General features: G+C 44.8%; 1 long non-coding RNA gene across 1 annotated transcript in view; it reads right to left on the bottom strand.

The window, feature by feature from the left end:
* Positions 1-14,480: 14,480 nt before the first annotated feature.
* Positions 14,481-23,176, bottom strand: part of LOC141096539 (uncharacterized) — a 99,774-nt gene continuing 91,078 nt past the window's right edge. The window contains exons 2-3 of the long non-coding RNA XR_012233709.1: positions 14,993-15,089; positions 14,481-14,810 (exon numbers count right to left, since the gene is read on the bottom strand). This is a non-coding gene — a long non-coding RNA (uncharacterized lncRNA). The remainder of the gene's footprint in view (positions 14,811-14,992; positions 15,090-23,176) is intronic.

Genomic DNA, 23,176 nt, shown 5'->3' with positions numbered 1-23,176 from the left:
AGCCATGTGCTGAGTTATTAGTGTCCACTCAAATGTGCCGAGTTACCCCACGATTATTTATTGTACACATGATAAAACATAAACCATTCAGGCCTGTTCTATCCACCATCTTAGGTAATATAAAATAAGCTCTTGGTGGGTACACTCTGATCATGCAACATACGAGGGAGACAATATACAGAAACAGGATGGATATATCTGGCAGGACAGCATGTAACATAAGAGGAATAAAGGCAGCAATAGCTACAGAAATTAAGCACTAAGCTGGAAGTCATGCCAGATTATATGTACAGCCAGGAAAATGACCTGGAGACACAGGATGTCTATACCCAGCATGATCCGCATATAGCAGAGTGAGGAGTGATATCATGTATACAGACCTGTGGTACAGGTTACAGCACAGGGATGGAGCCTTTACACATATACCACATATAGTGAGTAACCTGGTTATACTGGATCTGTACACCCAGCCTCACAGTATGTCACAGAGATGAGGTCACATACAGATAATCAGACTCCATAACTGGGAAGGGGGATAATCAGCACACAGCAGGGTCAGTATACAGTGCACTGACATGAAGTGCAGCCTCTCATCATCATACATATCATACCATCCCCCGACTGCTCCTCTCACCAGTGTCTCTAAGGCCTGTTTTACACATCCGTTTTTTAGGTCAGTTGAAACCCGCCAAAATGGCGGAAAACGGATCCGTCGGCAGATTGAAACAAACGGGTGTCAGCAGACCGTCATTTTGACGGATCCGGATAAGGGAGAAATTTAAAGGAAACTGTGCGAGACAGAGAGAGAGAGAGAGAGAGAGAGACTACATGAATTGCTGAGGTAATATTGATCCCATACATAATGTAGGAGATGATACTACACTGGTACATGATGTCTGAGGTGAATGTGCTCCTATCAGCTGTCATCTGAGGTGATAACCCCCAGTATTATACTCCCTGAAACTGCAGACATGCTTCCTCCTGTTCATCCTGTGCAAGAAAGAGGGAGAGACACAGATTTCCTACTCTATATAAGCCCCACCCTCCTCACAGTAACCCACCAGGCACAGACATACTGGGCTTCTTACTCTGAAAGCAACATCACTCTTGCTTAAAATCTATACCAAAAAAGCTGCAGGAGTAAAGGTCCACCCATTCCCAAGTCATGTCCTCCTCTGCCTATGGCTCCAGTGGTTTCTTTACCACGTTAATAAGACACTAATGCTCTTTTACTCCAATGCTGTGAAGCAGTGACTATATTTCCTTCTCTAGAACTGGGAGCAATGCTGGCATATAACAGGGCACATTTCCAGATTTTTCCACTTAAAGGGTTTGTCTCAAGTTGTGCTTTTTACCAGCATGCCGCTCTCCAGTGTTAGCGTGGGTGGTCAGGAGCCGGAATCTCCAGGAGTGGACCCTCTGGACCGTGGCACCGAGGGCCCCTGGGCGAGCTGCCAGGTGGAACCAACCCCTATACAGTCATGGCCAAAAGTTTTGAGAATGACACAAATATTAATTTTTACAAAGTCTACTGCTTCATTTTTTCTAATGGCAATTTGCATATACTCCAGAATGTTATAAAGAGTGATCAGCTTAACAGCAATTACTTGCAAAGTCAATATTTGCCTAGAAAATGAACTTTATCCCCCAAAACACATTTCAACATCATTGCAGCCCTGCCTTAAAAGGACTAGCTAACATCGTTTCAGTGATTGCTCCATTAACACAGGTGTGGGTGTTGATGAGGACAGGGCTGGATAACAATCTGTCATGATTAAGTAAGAATGACACCACTGGACACTTTAAAAGGAGGCTGGTGCTTGGCATGATTGTTTCTCTTCTGTTAACAATGGTTATCTCTAAAGAAACACGTGCAGTCATCATTGCACTGCACAAAAATGGCCTAACAGGGAAGAGTATCGCAGCTAGAAAGATTGCACCTCAGTCAACAATCTATCGCATCATCAAGAACTTCAAGGAGAGAGGTTCCCTTGTTGCCAAAAAGGCTCCAGGGCGCCCAAGAAAGACCAGCAAGCGCCAGGACCGTCTCTTAAAAGTGTTTCAGCTGCGGGATCGGGCTACCAGCAGTGCAGAGCTTGCTCAGGAATGGCAGCAGGCAGGTGTGAGTGCATCTGCACGCACTGTGAGGCGGAGACTCTTGGAGCAAGGCCTGGTCTCAAGGAGGGCAGCAAAGAAGCCACTTCTCTCCAGGAAAAACATCATGGACAGACTGATATTCTGCAAGAGGTACAGGGAGTGGACTGCTAAGGACTGGGGTAAAGTCATTTTCTCTGATGAATCCCCTTTTCGATTGTTTGGGACATCTGGAAAACGGCTTATTCGGAGAAGACCAGGTGAGCGCTACCACCAGTCTTGTCTCATGCCAACTGTCAAGCATCCTGAAACCATTCATGTGTGGGGTTGCTTCTCAGCCAAGGGAATGGGCTCTCTCTCAGTCTTGCCTAAAAACACAGCCATGAATAAAGAATGGTAAGAGAATGTCCTACAAGAGCAACTTCTCCCAACCGTCCAAGAGCAGTTTGGCGATCAACAATGCCTTTTTCAAAATGATGGAGCACCTTGCCATAAAGCAAAGGTGACAACTAAATGGCTCAGGGAACAAAACATAGAGATTTTGGGACCATGGCCTGGAAACTCCCCAGATCTTAATCCCATTGAGAACTTGTGATCAATCATCAAGAGACGGGTGGACAAACGAAAACCTTCAAATTCAGACAAAATAAAAGCATTGATTTTGCAAGAATGGACTGCTATCAGTCAGGATTTGATCCAGAAGTTGATTGAGAGCATGCCAGGGAGAATTGCTGAGGTCCTGAAGAAGAAGGGTCAACACTGCAAATATTCACTTGCTGCATTAACTCATTCTAACTGTCAATATAACCTTTTGCTACTCATAATATGATTGCAATTATATTTCTGTACGTGATAAAAACATCTGACAAACACACATAAAAACCAGAGGCCAGCAGATCATGTGAAAATATATTTGTGTCATTCTCAAAACTTTTGGCCATGACTGTACAGGGACCGTTAGGAGCAGGCCCAAGGGTTCAAGCACCATGGTAGCCGGTACCGAGAGGGGCGGCTCAGAATGGACTGGAGTAGGAGTGCGGAACTGAAGTGTAGACTTTAAGGCTGGAATATGGAGAAATGGCTGGAACGGAACACGGAGACAGGACTGGAGTAGGACTGTAGTGGTGTGAATAGCTGGATGGAGCAGGAACACCGGAGGCAGGACTGGAGTAGGATGGAAAAGGAACGCTGGCGCAGGACTGGAGTAGGATGGAACTGGAACACAGGAACAGGACTGGAATAGGATGGAACTGGAACGCTGGAGCAGGACTGGAGTGGGATGAAACTGGAACGCAGGAGCAGGACTGGAGTATACTGCAGGGAACACGGGAGAAAGGGCTGCGAAGCTGCTGCAGGAAACACCGCAGATGGAACCGAGAGGCTGCAGAGAGCACAGGAGGAAGCAGAGCCCAGTGTGCAAGGTAACACAACAATCAGGCGCCTCCCTCAGGGGGAAGCGGCCTGATATAGCCCCGTCTGGTCTGCCATTGGTCCGAAGGTGCTTCCGGGTCAGGGCACAGCCGGAGCACAAGGAGCAGCAGGCGAGCCCGTCAGAGGTGACCGTCGTGGCCGTCAGGTGGAGAGGCTGCGGCGTGGGAGCGGAGACCGGCTGCGGCGTGGGAGCGGAGGCCAGTATGACTGAGCGGTGTAACATCCAGTTTCTTTCACCTAGCTGCCTTGTGTGGTGGACTCTGATCCCTTATTGGCAGTTCAGTAGCTTCTGCTTGCTACTGTGACACATTAACAGTATGTCATATCTACACTGTTATCACCATATTTGCATTCAGAGATAAGAATGCCGAAAGGCCCCGTTACATTTAGCGATGCACCAGCGATCCCGACAAAGATATGACCCAGTCAGGATCGCTGGTGCATTGCTAAATGGTCGCTAGTGAGCTGCCAAACAGGCAGATCTCACTAGCGATGCAGCAGCGGTCAGCGGTTGATACTTACCTGTCACACGCAGCTAGGGCGAAGTCTTCCGCCTGCATCCATGGAGTCGCTCGTCGGCGCCAGCAGGAAGCCGGCGACAAGAAATGGACCAGGCCGATCTCGCGCGATCAGCAATATCCAGCGGGGAGCCAGGTCGGAGATAAGAGTCACATGTAGCGAGATCGCTACTGATATCGCTGTTACGTCACAAAATCGGTGACGCTTTAGCGATATCACTAGCGATGTCGCTATGTGTGAAGGGGGCTTAAGTATGCACACAGCTCAAATGAGCAATCAAAAGAACTGCTGTGGAAATTGCAGATGGTGCAGATTGTGGAGACCACTCCCACATTCCTTTAAATGTCACCTGATGCATCAGCTGACTGTTGGTTATACAGGTCCTTTTGGATGCCAACCGTGCTGAAGTCAGGAGGTTGCTGGTGCAGTGGTACTTCAGCTGAATGCTGTTTTCTGGTGCCATAATCTACTGTGCGGTGCATTGCAGCAGAGAAAGCTAAGTGTGGTTTTTGTTACCCTGTTCCTTTTGCGGTCTGTGTATCCTTACCTTGTGTTGTATTAGTGCAGCGGTGGGACCCGTGTCCGCACTTGACAATTCCCTACTTAGGGATACGTGCAGGGCAAGTGAAGGCTAAGGCAACGGTTTGAAAGAAGCCATATAGGGATGTCAGGATAGACCAGGGCACATTCTCAGGAGAGTGCAGGAGGTGTCCATTTCCCCGTTCCCTATCGCAGGGCCCACCGTTGTAAATGTGTCCCCGGTGTTCCCTTGTTTGTTTCACCATTTAGTGACCGACCGATTGTTGGGTCGTGTCACACAGGGCCAGTCACTTCATGACATTTCCACTCCTTGTGAATCACCCCCAAATTTTTGAATGGCCTTTTCTTAACAATCGTTTCAAGCCTGCGGTGATCCTGGTTGCTTGTGCATCTTTTTCTACCACACTTTTTCCTTCCACTCAACTTTCCATTAATATGCGTGGATATACTGTAGCACTTTGTGAACAGCCAGCTTCTTTAGCAATGACCTTTTGTGGCTTACCCTCCTTGTGGAGTATGTCAATGACTGCTTTCTAGAAATCTGTCAAGTCAGCAGTCTTCCCCATGATTGTGGAGCCTACTGAAACAGACCAAGGGACATTTTTTAAATGTTTAGGAAGCCTTTGTAGGTGTTTTTGTTAATTATTCTAATTTACTGAGATAATGACTCTTGGGTTTTAATTGGCTGTATGCCATGATCATCAACATTAACCGAAATACACTAGAAATAGATCTCTCAGTTTGTAATGACTCTATACAATATATGAATTTCACTTAGTGTATTGAAGAACTGAAATAAATTAACTTTTTCATGATATTCTAATATTGTGAGAAGCACCTGTACATACAATATAATATGCAGGAGATGTAAATCCAAGTATAAATAGAGTAGGGCATGTGGTTACAAAAGCAAAGTAATACACAATTTAAATGTAATTAGAATCATACAACCCTAACACGTCCACAAGCCAGTGTCCCGGTGGGGAAGTGCATGCATGAACATCATAAGATCCTGCAGGGATATATGTGTGAATAAAAAAAGAAGCTACCTTAGCTTGGTATTGTGGTGCCACCACCCCAACACGCGTTTCGGCTGGCGTGCCTTCTTCTGGGGGAGTCATGGAGAATATGGATTATTTGCAAATTTTGTCCTCTACTGCTCCCTGCTTGCTGTCTGGTCCTCTGTCGTACCACATCTCCAGCCTGGTGTTCACTCTAAAAAAAAGAGCTTCTCCCTGGGAGCATGCCATGGAGTTCGCTGATGTTTTCCTGGGCCTACCCATGGCTGTATGTCCCGGCCTAAAGTGAACACTGGGCTGCAACTTCCATCACTGCACATACGTAGTTGCCTCCACAAGGTCTGCTTATACAATTGAAGCATGGATGACAGGACAGCAGGCAGGGAGCAGCGGGATTGGATGGAGAGGTGAGTATAACTATTTTTTCTATATTTTTACATCTTACATTTATTTTGCTGCCAAGGACTGGATAGACCCAAGAGCATAAGAACATCTCTACAAATTTAATTTCCCTGTGAAATCTGCACAAACAGCTGAATTTGAATTTTGACAGATACACCCATCTCTAGTACATATTCAATCAATGCAACTGTGTAATAAAAGTCAAGACAAGCCTTTCAGAGCGAGAGTCAATCTTTGTAGCTGATCTCTGCTCTGATCAGTAGATGAGGAGCCATCTCCACTAAGTAAGAAGTCCCTAATAGGGTATTAAAATGAATTTGCATTACTCTAGAGATCTTTGAACAAAAATAAGTTCCACAATTAGATGTCCTAAATAAAATGTTCCTGTGCTGAGATAATCCTATAAATGTGCCAGTAACAGTTCTGCAGCACAGGACTAGGGTAGAAGGGAATAAACTGACCCTGCACTGCAGCTAGGCTGATGCCCTACGATGGGGTGGGTGACCCATTCCTTGTGAATAGACCCACGGACGATCCTAGGCTAATCTCAAGCGAAGACCTATAGATAGGGGGAAGGGGATCCCTGCAAGATATAAGGACTGGGTGCAAAAATGGGTCACCTCCTAACAGAAAACACAAAGAAGGCTGCAGAAACAAACTGAAAACAGAACCTAAGGCTAGCGGAACCAGAGGTCCCAATACTGCACTAGTTAAACACACAGAAAGCAAAGCAAGGCTCCAAGCCAGATTTCAAGTGGATTAACACTGTTGTCCAGCAAGGAATGGTAGACAGGTGCAGACTAATAAAGGGTGATACAACCACCTGACCAAAGGCAAACCCAGCACCAGGGGAAAAAGACCAGCAGCCAGAACCCTACAAGAAAATGGCGCATAGTCACAAACTGAGCAGATTCTAACAGTACCTCCCCTTTAACGAGGATCCCCCGGATCCTCTAGGCCGAGCCTTATTCAGAAATCTCCTGTGAAAAGCCTTAATTAATCTTGAGGCTGAGACCTCCCCAGATTTCACCCAGGAATTGTCCTCGGGACCAAAACCCTTCCAGGACACGAGATACTGTAAGCCTCCTCTGTGCCACCTGGAATCAAGAATGCGTGAAATCTCAAACTCACAGTCCTCATCATTTGGAGGAGCAGACCTTATCAGGTGTGTCAACTTTGTTCAGCAAAGATACATGAAAAACCTGAATTAATTTTCCACGACGAAGGAATGTCCAATCTGACTGCTGCCGAGTTGACAATCTGAACCACTTTGAAGGGTCCTACAAACTTAGGTCCCAATTTTTTAGAAGGAATCTTTAAACGCAGATTCTTAGAGGACAACCAAACCATGTCCCCAACAACAAACCTCGCCTCCCTTCTTGTCAAAATATTTTTAGACCTCCTATTAGCCAGATTCAAATTATGGCACACACTGGTCCAAACCCTTTCCAAATCTCCAGAAAAACTCTCCTCCTCAGACACCGCTGCCCCAATCCTAGAAAAAATGGGTGCTCCCTAGTACAACAAAAAAAAGGAGAACACCCAGCCGAAGAAGACATATGATTATTGAGAGCAAACTCAGCTAATGGTAGATATTCCGACCACATCTCCTGATTGTCTGCTACAAAACATTTTAAAAACTGCTCAACGTCCTGGTTCTCTCTTTTGGTCTGCCCATTGGACTCCGGATGATAACCCGATGAAAATGACAAATGTCACAAAAGGCACGCCAAAAATCGAGCCACAAACTGTGGTCCCCTATTGGAGACAATGTCCGTGGGGACACCATGGAGTCTGACTATCTCTTTCACAAATGCCCTGGCAAATGTCTTAGCGCAGGGTAATTTATTAAACGGGACCAGATGACACATCTTACTAAACCGGTCTACCACGACCCAGATGACAGAAAACCCCTCAGAGACTGGCAGGTCAGTGATAAAATCCATTGCAAAATGCGTCCATGGGGAACTAGGAACCTCTAGTGGGCACAGCAACCCTGCCGCTGGGGCATGAGAAGCCTTAGACCTAGTGCACATGGTACACTGACGCACCCACTTGACAATTTCTCTTCACCACCCCGGCCGCCAGAAATTCCGACCGATCGACTTTCTAGTCTCGGCAATCCCTGGATGACCAGCCAAACAAGACTCATGACATTCAGCAAACAAAGCTCTCATCAGGGCTTTAGACACAAATAATTTCCCATATGGAGTGTTGGTTGGTGCAGCATCTTGAGCTTTAAAAATGTTATTTTCCAACTCAGAACCTAAATGTCATGATCCATGCTGGATCATGACACATAACATGTAACCTTTTTTATTTCCTTAAGCTGTGTGCTTAAGTTTGGTTTTGCCCCCGGTGGCCATTAGGATTATTACACAGTGGTGTCTTTTGTTCTAGTTTGCCCCCGGTGGTGGTGAGCATCATTGCACTCTGGTTTCTTTAGTATAGTGCATGTGATATAAAGCAGGTGTGATTGCTGGCTCTTACCTATAAAAGAGTGTCAGGTGTTGCAATCACTGTTGGTGATAGTTTTCATTTCAACCAACCTTGGTGGAGGAAGGATCTAGAGAGGTCCTGGCAGCTCAGTCAAAGCCCTGTTGTGGAAGGAGTCAGAGGGGATTTCCTTGCAGCTCTAACAGAGCTTGGTGGCAGCTATTCAGGAGGAAAGCTGCATTCTGGTGGTGGACTCTGTTGCTGGGAGCAAGAGCAGCAGAGCAAGGCTAAGTGATGTTTCCCTGTCTGTATTTTTCCCTGGTGTGTATTAGTACAGCGGTGGGGCCAGTGCCTGCATCACCCTGCTCCCTAGCAAGGGATAGGTGTAGGGTGTGCTAGGGTGACAGGTATCCTGATTGGCGCCCGGTGCGGAACCGGCCTAGGGAATGTTAGGAGTGTGAGGGACACTGACTCAGAGGAGTGCAGGAGGTCTCCACGTCCCCGTTCCCTATCGCAGGGCCCACCATTGTAACTGTTGCCCCTTTCCCCGTGTCTTGTTGTTTTAGTTACCGGCCTGCGGGCCGTGTCACACAGGACAGTTTCACGTGCCGTGTCGTGTTGTTTCAGTTACCGGCCTGCTGGTCGCGTCACACAGGACAGGTCCACGTGACACTAAAGCTGCCACCACCACCCTTTTCTGCAGAATGGATTCCTCCTTTTCCGTATAAACCGCTGGGGAGAAACTTCAAGAAAAAGTATCAGCTTTAACATTCTTTGTCCCCAGGATATATGTCACAGAGAAATGGAACCGGGCAAAAAATAATGCCCACCTAGCTTGAAGAGCATTCAAACATTTAGCAGCATCCAGATAGATCAGATTCTTATGATCAGTGAAGACTTGTGTAGGATGTCTAGCGCCCTCCAAAAAATGTTGCCAATGCTCAAACGCAAACTTAATAGCCAGCAATTCTCGGTTCCCAACATCGTAGTTGAGCTCCGCCTCCGAAAATTTCTTAGAGAAGAACGCACTGGGATGTACCCCATCCTCTCCCTCCTGTCACAGAATGGCCCCCACTCCTACTGATGAGGCATCCATCTCTACCAGAAAGAGTTTAGTCTCGTCTGTCTGGATCAGCACATGAGCAGAGCTGAACTTCTCCTTGAGATGCTCAAAGGCCTTAACAGCCTCAGGGACCATTGGACAGTATTGGCACCCTTCTTAGTCAGATCAGTAAGAGGTTTGGCGATAACAGAAAAATTATTTATGAATTTTCTGTAACAATTAGCGAACCCCAAGAATCTCTGAATTGACTTCAAACAATCAGGTCTAGGCCACTCCAATATCGCCTGAACCTTCACCAGGTCCATCTCAAACCCATCACTGGAAACAATGTACCCCAAAAAGCTAATTTTCTGAACAGCAAACTAGCATTTCTCCAGTTTAGCAAAGAGTGAGTTTCTCTCAGAATCTGCAGAACCTCGCGGACTCTCTGGCAATGTGACTCCAGATCGGGCGAGTAGATCAAAATATCATCCAAATAAACAATAACACTCCTACCAATCAATGGTCTCAGAATGTCATTGATGAAATTTTGAAAGAACGCCGGAGCATTTGTAAGGCTGAAAGGCATAACTAGGTACTCAAAATGACCTTCTGGGTTATTAAAGGCTGCCTTCCATTCATCGCCTTCTTTGATCCGCAGCAAATTATATGCTCCACGGAGATCAATCTTGGAGAACCACTTGGCTCCAACCAATTGGTTAAACAAATCCGGGATTAGCGGCAAGGGGTAAGGATTGCGCACAGTGATCTTGTTAATCTCCCTGAAATCCAAACACGGCCTAAGACCCCCATCTTTCTTTTTGACAAAAAAGAATCCCACAGCCACTGAGGACTTGGAGGGTCTTATATGACCTGCAGCAAGACTAGTCTGCAGGTATTCGTTTAAGGCCTCCCTCTCGGGGATCGTCAGATTAAATAAACGACTCTTAGGGAGAGTGGCGCCAGGGATGAACTCAATAGTGCAATCATCATCTGTGTGGTGGTGGAGCTTGTGACTCAACTTCAGAAAAGCCTTTCCAGAATTACTGAATGGGTTCAGGTAGCTCATTTTTCACCACAGCAGCGATGTGTACATCACAACATTTCCCATAACACCCCTGACCCCAGGATCTTATAGTATTTGACAACCAGTCCAGTACAGGATTGTGCACTTTAAACAGGGTAACCCCAGAATGACTAGAAAAGGCCATTTATCAAGTACAAACAGATCTAAAGATTCCTGGTGCTCCATAGTCACAGTGAGTGGAAACCCGGTGACCTTTTGGGAAATGCACCCATGCTCTAGCAGAGTGTTATCAATCGTAAGTACAGGAAAAGGGGATGACAAAGGTACAGACTCAATCTTATACTCGTCAAGAAATTGTTGATCGATCAAATTCAGTGCAGACCCACAGTCCACCATCACTTGAAAATCCATAGAATGACCATGACAGATAAAGAAACTCCTGCGGACTGTAAAAATACAATACAAACGGGGGGGTTACTCTGAGCCCTTTTTTTTTTTTCTTTTCCTGATTTATGCGACCTTCACATTGCTTGATAAAATGGTCAGTCTTACCACAATAAAGGCAAACGCCCTCAGAGAACCTTCTCTCCCTTTCCTGGGAATGAGAGGACATCGCACCAAGTTGCATCGGTTCCCCGTAGTCCACGGGGGACTTTTGAGAGACAGGACCCAGCAGAATTGAATCCTCATTCTGCCTGTCTCTCAGTCTTCTATGCACCCTCATGGCTAAGTGCATTGCAGCCTCAAGCGTAGCAGGTGCAGGGTAGAATCATAGAGTTGGAAGGGACCTCCTGGGCCATCTGGTCCAACCTCCTGCTCAAAGCAGGATTCGCTAAATCATCCCAGTCAGATGTCTGTCCAGCCTCTGTTTGAAGACTTCTATTGAAGGAGAACTCACCACCTCTCGTGGCAGCCTGTTCCACTCATTGATCACTCTGTCAAAAAGTTTTTTCTAATATCTAATCTGTGTCTCCTCCCATTCAGTTTCATCCCATTGCTTCTAGTCTTTCCTTGTGCAAAGTTGATCCTTCTACAATGTGACAGCCCTTTAGATATTTGTAGACAGCTATTAAGTCTCCTCTCAGTCTGGTATGCAATGAGCAAGTCTTTAACCCTGCAATTCAGATCTGCTAAAAATTGACTCTTGAGTGCTGGGTCATTCCAGCTGACTTGTGCAGACCATCGTCTGAACTGAGTACAATATCCCTCAGCATCACCAGAACCCTGTTTCAGCCATCTGAGTTTAGCTTCAGCTGTAGTGACCCGATCGGGATCGTCATAGATTAACCACATAGCAGAAAAATAACACTTCTACTGACATTAAACAAGGGTCATCTGGACGCAATGAAAATGCCCAAACTTGCGGCTTCCCTCGCAATAAGGACATAATCCCCACATGCTGTAATTCAGCTCCTGAAGACCTCGGTCTGAGCCGAAAATAAAGTAAACATGCATTTTTGAATGAAAAAAATTCCTGCCGTTTACCAGAAAAACATTCAGGTAAAGTCACTTTAGGCTCTTCGGGGCGGACCCCTGGGCAATTACTCACGTGCTGTTGTAAGCCGGAAACCTTCAACGCTAACCGTTACAAGCGTTGAGCGAAATCTTGAACGCTGTTCATATTGCATTTTTTTTTTTTTTTTTTTTTTTTTTTTTTATACTTTCTTGGTCTGGACAAACTGTTACAGTTCTGCAGCACAGGACTAGGGTAGGAGGGGATAAACTGACCCTGCACTGCGACTAGACTGATGCCCTACGATGGGTTGGCGACCCATTCCTTGTGAATAGACCTACCGACGATTCTAGGCTAATCTCAAGCGAAGACCTATAGATAGGGGGAAGGGGGTCCCTGCAAGATATAAGGACTGGGTGAAAAAACGGGTCACCTCTTAACAGAAAACAAAGGCTGCAGAAACAAACTGAACTCAGAAACTATGGCTAGCGGAACAAGAGGTCCCAAAACTGCACTAGTTAAACACACAGAAAGCAAAGCAAGGCTCCAAGCCAGATTTCAAGCGGATTAACACTGTTGTCCAGCAAGGAATGGTAGACAGGTGCAGACTAATAAAGGGTGATACAATCACCTGACCAAAGGCAAACTCGGCACCAGGGGAAAAAGACCAGCAGCCAGAACCCTACAAGAAAATGGTGGATAGTCACAAACTGAGAAGATTCTAACAGTGCCCACCTGATGAACGCTACACAACTTACGTATGCCAACCTAATGCACTCTACACAACTTACATATGCCAGCAGGATACACTCTACATCTACACAACTTACATAGTGTTCTCCAAAAGCAACATGACACCTGCAGACCGTTCCATCAAAGTCTGCATTCCAAAGCATCACTCTTTGCTTTAAGAGCCCTATCTTATGCCCAAAGAGTAGTTTTCCACCTCATATTGGTATCGAGGTACTCATGAAAAATTGCACAACACATTGAGGTCAATTTCTCCTGTTACCCTTGGCAAAATAAAAATTGGAGGCTAAAACAAAATTTTTGTGGGAAAAATGTGATTTTTTAAATCAACGGCTCAAGGTTATAAAACTTTGTGAAGCACCTGGTGGTCAAATATGCTCACCACACATCTAGATAAATTCCCTGAGGGGTAAAACAACATTTTTGTGGGAAAAAAACAAATTTTTATTATAAAAATAAAGCTGCAAAATTCTGTGACAATTCTGAGACATCACCAACCACACAACTGAGAAACCAATACCATGGCCTTGTGGAAGACGAAAATGGCACACCTAAGGATGAGGTGCTATGACCAAGCAAAGAAGAAAAGGGCACATAGCAACACCCAGAAGTGACAAAAAAAGTACAGCCAAGAAGCAAAGAAGAGTGGTAGTGGTGGGAGACTCACTACTGAGAGGCACAGAAGCAGCCATCTGCAGACCGGACGTAACCGCAAGAGAAGTATGCTGTCTCCCAGGAGTGAAGATCAAGGATGTGACCGATAGGATACCAAAGCTCATCAGTTCCTACGAAGTCCACCAATTTCTTCTGATACATGTTGGCACCAATGACACTGAAAGAAAGGACCTACCGACAATCTGCAAGGACTTTGAAGAGTTGTTGAAGAAAGTAAGGTAACTGGATGCATAGGTAGTTTTTTCTTCTATCCTTCCAGTAGATGGGCATGGCACCAGGAGATGGAACAGGATGTGCAAAAAATAAAAGGTAACCAGCTTCCCCCACTTTCTTGGCTAGTAGTGGTGCGTGGAAGCTCGGATATTTCGTGAAGCCACACGAGGAGTAAATTAATAATAAAAAAGTTTCCAGCTTCCATATATACAAAAATGTATTCAAGGCATATGTCATGATCCAGGACGGGGTTTCGCTTTGGCCCGTCCTGGTCAGACAGGGGGTTAATTTTTTCTGCCTCTCTCTGGCAGAGGGCGGCTATTTAATGCTCACTGGACCTGGGTCCGGTGTCAGTTATACTCCTGCCCTCAGCTGAGTTAAGTGACCTCTTGTATACGTGTGCCTTGCGCCTGATAACTTGTTGCTTGTTTGGTTGTGATCTGGTTCTGTCCCTGTTACGAGTTCTGCCTGACCCTCTTGTACCGCACCGTCCTCTCGTGTATGACCCTCTGCTTGTGACTCGACTGCTCTCTGCTCGTCCCTTTTGTACTGCACCGCCCTCTTGTGTATGACCTTTGGCTTCGTCTGACCTCCCATCTGCTTGTCCCTCCTGTACCTCGTTCACCCGTATTGTGTATGATCTCTGGTTTGCCCGACTCTGAGTGTTCTTCCATCTTAGCAAGCAGGACGCTAAACCCCGCCCCCTTGTGGTCACATGACTGTAGGTCCTGTGCCTGCTTGCTAATACCTCAGCGTTCAGGTCCTGTGCGTCTGTACTTTCCAGCTGTTACTGTATATACTACCACCCACCAATCAAGTTGCAACACACATGGTGTATAATCACAATAAAATTACATACCAAAAAAACAAAACACAAGCAATAGTTAAAAACAATCTAATATAAGATGTATTACCAGATATGGTACAATATATACATGAACAATTCCAATGTGCAACAAAGAGAGAAAAAAAAAAAGTTTGTACATATCAATACTGAAACATAATCTCTTTGCATGCATTCAATCCATTTGGGACACAGGTTTTAAGCTGAAACATCCAGAAAGCTTCTCTCATCATAAGGCGTCTTTTAAGATCACCGCCTCTCAACGGAACACACACTTTCTCAATTCCCATCACTTGAAATGAAGAAATATTTCTTTGATGTTGGAAAATAAAATGTTTAGAGGCAAAGGTATATTCCGATTGGAGCTGCCAAGAGAAATTATGTGTTCAGAAATTCTTATTTTTAACTTTCTCGTGGTACAACCCACATAATTCAGTTTGCAATCTGTGCACATGATCATATATACAACATTCTTAGTATTGCAGTTGATAAACTGCCAAATTTTAAATTGATGCACATTTTTACTATCTGAAAAAAAATGTATTACCTGAGAATGTGTACAGGTCCTGCATCTGGCTTCACCACATCGGTAAAATCCTTCATGTTGTAGTCAGGTGCGTTTATTGCATTGGACATCTGAAAAACTGGGAGAAATTATATTACCTAATGTGGCTGCTCTTTTAGCCACTATATGGCAACCCTCTGACAAAATAACTGAGAGTATCATCCTCATGTAAAATTCCCATATTTTTACGAATAATTCATTTAATGGCATTAAATTGTGGACTAAAATTAATGGAACACACCCGCTTTTTTATTTTTTGTATTATCCATACTATTATGACCACATATTTTTTGCGAATTCAATAAATCCTCTCTGTTTTTATTATTTACAATTTTTTAGCGCGATCCAATGCCCAATGAGGATAAACTCTTTTTTTGAGTCTATTACAACAAGAATGAATTTCTTGTGTCGGCATCAGTGTGTCACTACAGTTTCTGGTAATTCTGGTGAGTTCCCCCACCGGAATTGCTTTTATAGTATGCTGGGGATGACTACTCCTGGCATGTAAGATATTATTCCCCACAAGTGGCTGTGGGAGAGGGACCTCTTTCTGTCAGATGAGGATGCGTCAATGTGCCGTGTCCCCCTGTGGACGCAGTACATTGATGACATATTCTTCATCTGGCAGGGCAGCTCCGTCGACCTTGCGCAGCTTATCTCGAAGTTGAACAACAATGACCGTAATATTATACTTACTTTTACATCTGATGCCAATGAATTGGATTTTTTGGACGTTACTGTAAGGAGGGATCCCTATGGGACGCTGCAAACAGACATATTTAGAAAGATTACCGCGACTAATTCCTTATTGCACGCCTCATCCGCACATCCGAAACATGTCATTAAGGCAGTACCCATCGGTCAATTTTTACGACTGCGCCGTATCTGTTCTACGGATGAGACATTTTTTCATCGTGCGGATGAGCTCCGTCAAAGATTCTTAGAACGTGGGTATAGCCGGAGATCCATCAAAATAGCATTTAATCGAGCTAAGCATGCTACTAGGCAGAATTTATTATACAGATCAGGGATATCCAATGCGTCCAAGGGAAATCAAATTGTTAGGTTCATTACCACTTTTAGTTCTAGATCAGAGGCTGTTCGTTCTGCCCTTGATAAAGCATGGCCTATTCTTCGCATTGACCCAGTCATTAACAGGATTACTACAGAGAGACCAGCTATGGCGTTCCGACGGTCTAGAAATTTAAGGGACCATCTAGTTATGAGCCACTATTCTGGGGACTCTAAAACTACATTTCTGGATGGTTACACCCCCAGGATTGGTTGTTATCCGTGTGGCCATTGTGTTGCCTGCCCCAACATTTTGCGTTGTACTGAATTTAACAACTCTAGTGGAGACCAGGTCTTCACTATTAGACAACGCATTACTTGCACGACTAGATATGTCGTATACTATGCTACGTGCCCCTGTGGCCTTATTTATGTAGGCCTGACTACGCGCCAATTTAAGGTTCGAGTCAGGGAACACGTGTTGGGGATTCAGGCGGCTCATGGCCACACGGATACCTCCGCCCTGAGGACTATACCTAGACATTTCAAGGAGCGCCATGACTGTGATTCTACCCTGCTTAAGGTACGGGGCATTGAGGCCCTGAAAATCGATATTCGAGGTGAGGGTCTCTCTAAAAGACTGAGTCAATTAGAAGCTAAATGGATTTGGAAACTGAAAACAGTCCATTCATATGGCCTTACCGAATGTCTTTCATTCGTTCCATTTTTGTGATTTAAATAAATTTCTTTACTCTTTTCCTCATTTTTCCTCCCCCTTCCCCCGCTGAAGTGCTGTTACACTCTTGGAGTGACATATGTTGTGTTATTTTTAATATTGTTTTTATTTCAGTTTTTTAGATTTGGCATCTTTTTGGCTGTGTTGTCTGGGTCCGAAATATCTTTTGGAGGCTTCAGATAAATGTGACAGTCTTTCTGACGAATAGGATGACATTTTCCTGCATAAAAAGATGAAGATGTGATTCATTTGCTGCCAGCTCTTCTACTGTGTATGGGTGGACTTGTATACACTCACTGGCCACTTTATTAGGTACACCTGTCCAACTGTGTGTTAAGACTTAATTTCTAATCAGCCAATCACATGGCGGCAACTCAGTGCATTTAGGCATGTAGACATGGTCAAGACAATCTCCTGCAGTTCAAACCGAGCATCAGTATGGGGAAGAAAGGTGATTTGAGTGCCTTTGAACGTGGCATGATTGTTGGTGCCAGAAGGGCTGGTCTGAGAATTTCAGAAACTGCTGATCTACTGGGATTTTCACGCACAACCATCTCTAGGGTTTACAGAGAATGGTCCGAAAAAGAAAAAAAATCCAGTGAGCGGCAGTTCTGTGGCCGGAAATGCCATGTTGATGCCAGAGGTCAGAGGAGAATGGGCAGACTGGTTCGAGCTGATAGAAAGGCAACAGTGACTCAAATTGCCACCCGTTACAACCAAGGTAGGCAGAAGAGCATCTCTGAACGCACAGTGCGTCGAACTTTGAGGCAGATGGGCTACAGCAGCAGAAGACCACACTGGGTACCACTCCTCTCAGCTAAGAACAGGAAACTGAGGCTACAATTTGCACAAGCTCATCGAAATTGGACAGTAGAAGATTGGAAAAACGTTGCCTGGTCTGATGAGTCTCGATTTCTGCTGCGACATTCGGATGGTAGGGTCAGAATTTGGCGTAAACAACATGAAAGCATGGATCCATCCAGCCTTGTATCAACGGTTCAGGCTGGTGGTGGTGGTGTCATGGTGTGGGGAATTTTTTCTGGGCACTCTTTGGGCCCCTTGGTACCAATTGAGCATCGTTGCAACGCCACAGCCTACCTGAGTATTGTTGCTGACCATGTCCATCCCTTTATGACCACAAAGTACCCAACATCTGATGGCTACTTTCAGCAGGATAATGCGCCATGTCATAAAGCTCGAATCATCTCAGATTGGTTTCTTGAACATGACAATGAGTTTACTGTACTCAAATGGCCTCCTCAGTCACCAGATCTCAATCCAATAGAGCATCTTTGGGATGTGGTGGAACGGGAGATTCGCATCAGGGATGTGCAGCCGACAAATCTGCGCCAACTGTGTGATGCCATCATGTCAATATGGTCCAAAATCTCTGAGGAATGCTTCCAGCACCTTGTTGAATCTCTGCCACGAAGAATTGAGGCAGTTCTGAAGGCAAAAGGGGGTCCAACCCCTTACTAGCATGGTGTACCTAATAAAGTGGCCAGTGAGTGTATGGTGGCCATTTGTATACATCGCAATGTTTAGCTATACATATCATTGTCTACAAGTATGTTTAGCTATATATATGAGGGTAATCTGTAATAATGAGGTTGACAGAGATTGTGCTATTTACCATTTACTTAAATAAACCTTATACAAATTTGCAATAGCATCATTTCTGATGTAACTCCTCCCACTGGGATTGTAATGGGATTGAGTATATTTTTATAATGATGTTTTTTGATAGAACTGATATATGTTATGTATTCTGTTATAATCTTTATAGAACTGGAATATGTTAGGTTATCCTATATTTGTTATCAAACTACCACTACTCATATATTTAGAAGAAAAATAATTTGATGTTTGGTAACAATAAATTTTTATATAAGTATACTGATGTTTACTATGTCTGCCATCAGTTATGACTCCACCTAAGATGGCCGCAAATATTTTATGGTCGTCTGCGCATGCGCGGATGACCCCATCTATTTATGATATTGGATATTTGTCCAATATGCCTAATACAACTATTATGTGATTAATCTGATGCTTGTAAATATTTTGCGCTTGTTCTGGTTAAATATGATGCTAGATACTATGTCTCCTAGTTTGCCATCTGTTATGCCCCCATCCAAGATGGCCGCGACCATTTCATGGCCGTCTGCGCATGCGCGGGTGACGCGTGCCTAGCTCCACCCCCATCCACCCGTGGTCTGGCGTCTGACATCACGGGGCCCCGTGCATTGTCGTCGCCAGCCCGGATGTGTTGGTGGGTTGGTGGTCGGTTGCTCCCCTGATTGGCGCTCATGCTTATTTGGACCCCTATTTAAAGTACACACGGTGGCCTTTTTGACACACCCCCTGAGGAAGGAAGCGGTTTTGCTTCCGAAACGTACGTTGGGCTGTTTTCCTTGCGCCAGTGGTCTAGTGTCCCGTTTAGGTATGAGTACTATGTCTGTATTTTAATTTCCTATACCCCTTCTTGGGTTGCCTGACGGTCTGGGGATTTTACCCTTTACGCTGCTATGACTGGTCGGCCTGTGTATACTATATATGGAGATACATTTTACCATATTGACATACCGTAGGGATGCTATGTACCTCTGTGCGTTCTTCTTGTGTCACTCTTGTCATGCCAACTTTTATCTGTGTCTGTAATAAAGATTTATGTGATTTCTATTTATCTTGGATGTCTATGCACTGTTTTTTCGGTTGCTTCTTTAAGTGGCTTACAATGTGTAGAAGTAATGATGGGAGAGCCTGGAATACTTTGTAATTTCAAATCTAAAAAAGAAATACAGGTGGAATCCAACTGATAAGTAAAACGCAAGATGCAATCATTATTGTTTAAATACCCGACAAATTCCGGTATGGCAGACACATCGCCCCCCCCAAATAAAGAGGGCGCCATCAATGTATCTGCCATACCAGAAAATGTCGGGCACAAACACATTCTCTACAGTATATAAAAATCTTTCTTCCCAATATGCCATAACCAAATTGGCGATGGAAGGTGAGTGTTTTCCCCCCCATTGAAACTCCCTTACACTGGAGATAATAATGATGGTTGAACAAAAAATAATTGTGCTTTGAAATAAAACAAATTGCCAAAATGATATAGTCACTTAAATACTTGGAATAATAACTATATTTATCCAGATGGAATTGAACCGCTTCGATAATGATATGTTGTGGTATGGATGTGTACAAAGAAATAATGTCACATCCTAACCAGTGAAAGTTTTTTTCCCATATGATTTTAGACAATTGATTCAAAACTTGTTTTGAATCCCTCAGAAAACCTGCTGTGCGAATGCACAGGGGCTGTAAGAGGGAGTCAAGCCAATGACTTAAATGTTCCATAAGGGAACCAATGCCCGAAACTATTGGGTGCATTGGGGGAGGATTCACATTTTTATGTACTTTTGGAAAACCGTACAAAATTGGAACCACTGGGTGTTCAACTTTAATGTATTCAGATTGACTTTTAGTTAATAACCAAAGTGCAATTCCCTCATCAACAAATCTAAATAATAAGCAATGACTTCGCAGTGTTGGATGTTGATCTCCATGAGTTCATTCATCCTCATTTTTCACAGTCTTCTACTAGGCATTGCTCCTACTGGCCAGTTTCCTACTCCACACTGATGAGGGGCAACACCCCGAAACAGCTGTCAATGGATGGATACCATGTTTTGGCACAGGTGGTTTCCTTCATTGAAGACTGCCCTTCCCATGGTTGTTCCTTCCTGGGGAAAGACCTGGCTAGTCATTGCTTGCGTTGAGAAACAGATGGTGTCTCTGCGGCTTGTGTTTTGCATGTTACACAGGACTGGCGCATAGCAAATGTGATACCAATATTCAAAAAGGGCTCTAAAAGTGAACCTGGAAATTATAGGCCAGTAAGTCTAACCTCTATTGTTGGTAAAATATTTGAAGGGTTTCTGAGGGATGTTATTCTGGATTATCTCAATGAGAATAACTGTTTAACATATCAGCATGGGTTTATGAGGAATGACTTTTGTCAAACCAATCTAATCAGCTTTTATGAAGAGGTAAGCTATAAACTGGACCAAGGTGAGTCACTGGATGTGGTATATCTTGATTTTTCCAAAGCGTTTGATACTGTGCCACACAAGAGGTTGGTACACAAAATGAGAATGCTGGGTCTGGAGGAAAATGTGTGTAAATGGGTAAGTAACTGGCTTAGCGATAGAAAGGAGAGGGTGGTTATAAATGGTATATTCTCTAACTGGGTCGCTGTGACCAGTGGGGTACCGCAGGGGTTGGTGTTGGGACCTATTCTCTTCAACATACCTATTAACAATCTAGTAGAAGGTTTACACAGTAAAATATCGATTTTTGTGAATGATTCAAAACTATGTAAAGCAGTCAATACAAAAGAAGATAGTATTCTGCTACAGATGGATCTGGATAAGTTGGAAACTTGGTCCGAAAGGTGGCAGATGCGGTTTAACAATGAAAAATGTAATGCTATACAAATGGGAAGAAGGAATCAATATCACCATTACACACTGAACGGGAAACCACTGGGTAAATCTGACATGGAGAAGGACTTGGGGATCCAAGTTAATGATAAACTTACCTGGATCAGCCAGTGCCAGGCAGCGGCTGCCAAGGCAAACAGGATTATGGGGTGCAGTAAAAGAGGTCTTGATACACATGATGAGAGCATTATACTGCCTCTGTACAAATCCCTGGTTAAACAGCACATGGAGTACTGTGTAAAGTATTGGGCACCAGTGCTCAGGAAGGATATAATGGAACTAGAGCGAGTACATAGCAGGACAACAAAATTAATAAAGGGGATGGGGGAACTACAATACCCAGAGAGATTAGCAGAATTAAGATTATTTAGTCTAGAAAAAAGACAACTGAGGGGCGATCTAATAACCTATGTTGTGCAGTGAACGCTGTGACAGCTAGGGGGTGCTGTATGGGTCATGCACACAGGCATATCCATTCTGGTAATGGAGATAGGATGGTAAATGACCGTTTTATGTATCCCAGGGTGGGTGGCCCTGTGATGGAAGCTTGAACGTGTGTTGATCAGCAGAGGTACTGCTGAGGTTTTTGTTACAGTGTATCAGGGAGAGCTTCCAGGTGGCTGGTGAGATGGGTGGAACCAGTCACCTACAAACCCACCCAGGGGCATGTGTCTAAACGCCCATAGTAAGCCTGTATATATGTGTGTATGACTGGGTGTCTGAAATAGGACCTGCAATGAGGTCATACCCATGTGATCCGGTGGGCGTGGCTACGGACCATATAAGGTGACCAGGCTAGGTCACATGAGAGAGAGTGCCTGGATCTGATTGGTCCATGTGGAAAGGTCCCGAAAGGCTGATGTGCTGGAAGGTGTGCTGCCTTCCTGAAGAGCACATGCGGAGGCCGCTGACCATGTGAGGCCTGTGTATAATGGCCTGCGTGTGTGTGACAGTTCCCAGGAGGGAATGGACGTCCGGAGTGAGAAGCAACTAAGTGGTAACTCCGGACAGGGGGAAATAACTGTGAGGCTATAGAGCCTGGTTGCTGGAGAAAGCACAGCCTGTGTGACCACAGGGCTGAGAGCGCGGAGCTCTATCATGAACATTCTGTTGTTGGATATAAGACTGTTGCCGTATATGGTTTATGCTGATTAATAAACCGCATGGACTGATTTATGTGAAAAACCCGTGCCAGACCTGATTAATCGGCTGCCAAGCGAGAATCCCCAACATGAACAATAGGCGCTACCTTACAATTGGTGGAGAATACTACGGGCACTGTTGTAACCTTGTTGCTAGGGGCAACGGATGAGGTCTACAGATTCAGTTGCTAGGAGCAACGGTTCTAAGAAGCACATGTTGCAGTGCTGGCGACTCTGAGCCAGGAGAGCAGACGGTCTTGAAAACCATGAGTTATGCTGACCGGGGTCAGTGAGAGAAATGTCTACAGGATACCCCTGCGGTAGAGGGATCTGAGAACCTGCATGGCCGTCAGGTAACGGTCGTGAAAACCGTTTGATACTGACCGGGGTCAGAGAAAGAGACTGTGGATAAATTGTGGGATACCTCTGAGGAGAATGAGGAGAAGAGGCATCCGGGAACCTGTGTGGACAACAGGTAACAGACAGGAGTCTGTGGTATGCTGACCGGGGTCAGGGAAAAACTGTTTGAGAAGACGCTATAGGGTGCCTCAGTGGATAAGAGGTACCCGAGAACCTGTGTGGCTGACACCAGCTGGTAATGGACAGGAGTCTGTGAGAGACTGTGTATGTGTTTTTTGTTTTTTTTTCTCTTCTCTTTCCTATAAAGCTGAAGGTGTTGCTGTGACTCAGGGGGTCAAAGTTTTTTCAAGGCAGCTTGCGGTGGCTCAGTGGGGTCACGAAGGTGACAAGCGTCTAGTGGTAACTT

Source organism: Dendrobates tinctorius, unplaced genomic scaffold, assembly GCF_039654945.1.
Source record: "Dendrobates tinctorius isolate UK_male_01 unplaced genomic scaffold, ASM3965494v1 ptg000075l, whole genome shotgun sequence".
Classification (NCBI taxonomy): Eukaryota; Metazoa; Chordata; class Amphibia; order Anura; family Dendrobatidae; genus Dendrobates; species Dendrobates tinctorius.
Note: the sequence above shows the minus strand (reverse complement) of the source record. Positions and strands in the feature narration are given on the sequence as shown.